This window comes from Schistocerca serialis, chromosome 8, assembly GCF_023864345.2.
Source record: "Schistocerca serialis cubense isolate TAMUIC-IGC-003099 chromosome 8, iqSchSeri2.2, whole genome shotgun sequence".
NCBI lineage: Eukaryota > Metazoa > Arthropoda > Insecta > Orthoptera > Acrididae > Schistocerca > Schistocerca serialis.
The window spans coordinates 47,138,784-47,144,361 of NC_064645.1; positions in this window are offsets into that span (position 1 = coordinate 47,138,784).

The window sequence follows — 5,578 nt, forward strand, 5'->3', positions numbered from 1 at the left end:
CTTGCAGAATGACTGAAGTTCTGCGGACATGAATTGTGGGCCATTGTCGGAAACAATAGTCTGTGGAAGACCTTCAATGCAAAAGATAGCCGATAACGCTTGGATGGTGGCAGAAGACGTCGTGGAAGACATCCGGACACCAAAAGGAAAATTACTGAATGAATCTACCACAACCAACCATCGAGCATTCCAGAATGGACCAGCAAAATCGATGTGCAAGCGTTGCCAAGGGGAAGCGGCTGTTGGCCATGCAAAGAATTTCCGCGGCGGTGCGGATTGTTGTTCGGCACACGCCATGCAAGAAGAGCACATATTCGTAATCGCAGCATCGATTCCGAACCAAGTACATTGCTGACGAGCAAGTTGTTTCGTTCGCACTATACCCCAATGTCCTTTGTGGAGAAGCCGGAAGACAGAGGACTGTAACGAACGTGGGACCACGACCCGGGACTGATCATTATCAGAACGCAGCGGCAAAACACCACGTCGTACAAAAAGTCTCTCCTTGTGAGCAAAAAAACGGCGAACCAACGGATCCTCGATCCGTGACTTTGAGAAGGGCCATTGCGAAACAACAAAACGCAAAACGGTAGCAAGGACAGGGTCAGCAGCTGTGGCTGTAGCTACACGACGAAAATCAATCGGAAACGATTCGACCACGTCATCGGTTTCCGCATCAATGAACATGCAAGCAAGTTCGGAAGAATCGAATGCTCAATCCTCAGCAACAGTCAAACGGGACAACGCATCAGCGTTTCCGTGCTTAGCAGTGGACCGATACAAGATATCGTAGTGGTACTGCGAGAGGAAAATAGACCAACGAATGAATTTCTGCGCTGTACGTGGAGGTACAGGCTTGTTCGGATGAAAAAGCAATGTCAAAGGTTTGTGGTCCGTGATGATGGTCAAGTGACGACCATAAAAGAAATCATGGAACTTAGTAACACAGACGAGAAACACTGTCTGAAGGCACAGTCTGGTTCACTGATAGGACCTGATTGACTATGACAAGTTAAACAACTGAAATAAATCTAAACCAAACAAGTTCACTGCAGCAGAAGAACGAAGAACGTAAAAAGACACAAATTTTGTTTGTCCCTTGTATGTTGCAAGAAGGCTGCACTGTCCTAACACAGGGATATTCTGTCCTGAATAACTATTTAACTTAACATTTGCGGCACGCAACGGAGGTGTGCCCAGTTGTTTGTACGTGTCTTTATTGAGCAATGAAACTGCAGCTCCGGTATCTAGCCGGAATGGTATGACCTTGCCATTAATGTCCAAATCTACAAAAAGTTTATTGTCCTGCTGACGACAAGAGCGACTGTCGCGTGCAATGTGAACTGACACTGGTACAGAAGCACTTGCTACTTGATGTGATTTCCGTCGATGTCGACGCACACTATTTGTGGGATGAACACAGTCACTGTTAGAGAGAGTGGCACTGGGCGGAGTGGAATTAACTACATGAATTTCCATGGGCGAAGGTTCACGTGACGGAGTATTCTTGGTTCGATTGCGGCGTGAAGCAAAGGGCCTGGAATGGTTGTTAGTGTCCGATCTGAGCTTTTTCTGGCAAACACTCTGAACATGTCCTTTTTTATTACAGAAAAAGCAAATAGCTTGGCGTGACGGGCAATTCTCACGCGAATGTCTAGTAGCACACCGCGGGCAAGACTTCACTGCATTTGCTTGCTTGCGCGGCAAACGTAGCGGAGGGCTTGGCTGCAGCTGCGCGGACGAGCGCGAGGGCTGTTTACTGTTCCGTGCAGCTCGCCCGGTGGGCCGGTTAACATGACACACGGCTGGCGAAGTTTCAAATGATTCCTGCGTAAAGTCATATGTGTCTTGCCTATCCAATATGTCTATCACTTGTTGAAGGGAGGGATTGACTAGTTTCAAAATCTGTTCCCTGATACGAACATCAGAAACGTTCTGTGCAATTGCATCACGTACCATTGTATCTGAATAAGGGAGTCCACATTCACACACAAAAGCACAATCCCTAGTAAGGCCTTGCAATGTTGCAACCCACTCCCGATTAGTCTGACCGGGCGTACGTTTTGTACGAAAGAAAGTATACCTTTTTGCAACGACATTGACTGATTCTTTGAAATATGCATCTAATGCCGACAAAATTTCTTCATAGGACACAGTTGCTACGTCGCGCCGGGGAAACAATTTCACTATGAAACGTCCCCTTTTAACAATTATACATGACTGTCCTTAAACTGACACACAATATTTTTAGCGCAACACAATCTGACTTTCAAAAATCCCTACAAAAGAATGGCCCTGACTAACATTAACCTATACGTTTCACAAATCACTTACCTCACAAAGATCTTGGTTACTCGAACTACTGCAATACAGTGAGCACCACTACTGCCAGCTAAATAAAAGATTCAAACTACGGAAGGCACTAACTACTGACAGGCATAGTTAGCAAATGAAAGGTTTTAATAGAGAAGAAACAATGAATTTACCTTAATAGTCATAATATATATAGCAATTCGTGACAAATTTCAAAACTCCGCCATCTCTCTCCCACATCCACCACTGCTGGCAGCTCACCTCCAACTGTGCAACGCTATGCGCTGTTCACATCCAGCTGCCGCTGCCCAACACTACAATGGCAGACAACAATGCAAACTAGACACAGACTGCACACAGCACATCCAGTGATTTTTTATACAGGGCGCTACGTAACGTTGCCAATAAGAAAACATAAACAGCCTACTTACATAGCCCCCATGCTCCCCACAAAAAATTTTACAAATTGTTTTGGGCACTGGCCAAGAATGATTTGATAAAATTTTTCATAATTACAATAACAAAGATATCCAATGCACACACTTATTAATACAATGTTGGTCAAAAGCTAAAATTTTCTCACAGTCCATAAAGACAGTCCTGATCATTCTTCACAGTGAAATTACAGTGTTTTTTTTTTTCAAAGTCTGAGTAGTAAAAGAGAATGCCCATGGAAATAGTAGATTTCCATGCAGTCTTGAAGAAGTAGTGTTGTCCTTCCAATGGAAAGACAGTGCTGACTCTTGACATGCTAACAGGTAATGGGCCACAACAGAGCAAACCCACAGCAGAGTCAGTCGAAGTTTTGAAGAATATTGGTAGGTAGGTCATCACAGAGCAGACCCACTGTAGTCTTGGTAGAGAGTATGGTATTGGTGGGTCACCAGAGGTGTAGACCCACTGAAGTCCTTGTAGATATAATGGTATTGGTGAGTCATCAAAGGTGTAGACCCACTGTAGTCCTTGTAGAGATGGATAGCAGCCATTCGTTGCGACTGTGCAGGTGCACAATCACCATTGAAGAGTCTTGTGGAGAATATAGCAAGTCCATAAACCACCACTTGTGCACTCACAAAGTTTTTGGAATTGTCTTTAGAACCAGCAATGCTGTTATCCAGTCCCTTGCTGAATTATTAACACACATGCAAACACTAACAGTCCCTACTTCTCACATAATGTCCTTATACTATGACCAACAGAAACGTGTGCAGTCAAATGGAACTTACAAGTTAATAACATGATGAACTGGTGTCAATTACAATTTTATAACATAAGAATACAATTACAAAGGTACAAAATACATCGTTAAAGAACATAACAATACAGATAACATTTGTAGTACAAGCTTTACAAAAGAATCGAAATAACATACACATCAGTGTTACAGGTATTATGACATGAGTACATACATAAAAGATCAGAATAACTTTCGAAACATCAACTTCACACATGAGCATTAAAATAAAACAGAATAAATAATGTCTAAACATCTTTACAGAGAAAATAACATATTATCAGAAAAATTCTGCAACATAGCTATCATCAGCTAGACACATAAAGACAGGAAAAAGACAAGTAAACAAGGGTACATAAACACATGGTGGGATAACACAAGGAAAGGACAGGTTTTGTTTTATTGCAGTATTTTGCAAACAAAACTTTCTTTGCTTCTTGGAGATCTCCCTTCATTCATCATTATTCCCAAAAAGTCCTATCTATACCTCCTTACTGTATTCTATTCATATTTCTTTCAAAATAATTATGGCTCATTATACAATACTCATTTTGGCCCAAATCTTTTTCATATAACTTCTCAATGCAATTTTTTCCCTATTGTCCATAATCAGTTTCTTATATAGTCTACCCCCTCTTAAGCTAACTTAAATCTACTGAGCTCAGATGCTAAACTAAGGGACGAGGCAATGCAGCAGCATAAAACAATTAATACAAACAGCAATGACAAAATATTCAAATTGGCCAAGCAAGCAGCAATAATACAACTAATATTATGCAATGAGCAGCAAACAAGAGAAATAAATCAGTAGTAAAATGGCTTAACAGAGTAATACAAAGTCAAATTCAGTAACATTATGCCTGGCAAACAACAGCAGAAAATGAAATAACTTATACCTAAACATGACATAGCTCAAGCAGAAAAAATAGTACACTAAAGATAGCAATGCAGATAAGGGAAATGTATAATAACATCTTAATGTCTAAGTAACTAAAGTGGTGCACCACAAGAAGTTATTCTACCAAAAAAGTTACCAAGTACTTGAAAAGAAAATTATGAATGCAGTTCCTGTGAAGGTAAATGTCTTTTTGTGCTCCCTCATTTTTTTGAAAAAAATATTATTTACTTGATCTGTAGACAGAAAATATTTATATTAGTACATCTATAAAATTTTATTTTAACCAATGCTGCAGTGCAGCTAGAAACTAGATATTAAACAAAATGAGCAATCTCTCAATTAGAAAGACAATGGATGTAAAATGTTTCTCATCATTTCATTAGGCATTTTAGTAAATATCATAAATTAAGAGCTCCACAGTGTAATCATATGTTTTCAAGTTCGAGCGTTTCGTATTTGCGATGCTTTCTACAAAGGAATGTCAATAGCGAGGAATATGGCCTCTTTTTTTCTCCACCTAATGGCTTTCTTTTGTCAGACGTCTACCTCTCAGCAGGGCGCCCAAAACGCATTACGACAAGGTCACTTACCTTTCTTGCTGAAATATTTATGACGGCAGTTTCCGCTACAGTGACAGTCTCATATAAAAATATTTCACAGATCAAGAATTTGCGTTACAAATGTGTAGAAACAAAATCCTGTAAATATAACAGCGTCCAAAAAATTTTCGCCAGCATTGTGATACATTCACGCATATACACACATTTCATAACTCTTAAAGTATGATTCTTGGTTTCCAACAACCTTTTTCACAAACCAGAGTCCCTAACCACTACTCATTATTCCTTACCTTATTCGTCGACACTTCTACAATATTTCATCATAATAGATACGTAGCATAATCAAATAACTCATATAGCATCAGCTTACTGATCATAAACATACTGCAACAGCATAATACACATAGTCATCGTAATAATAACATCATAACACCTCAGTCAACTCTCAAAATCGTCGTAGCTTCCTCCAATAGTGTCAAAACCTAAAAAAATTCTCTGCTCATGTCAAAAGTGTCATCTGCCTCAAACGTACTTTAAAAATCGTGATCCCATACCAAATATATCATTCAAAGC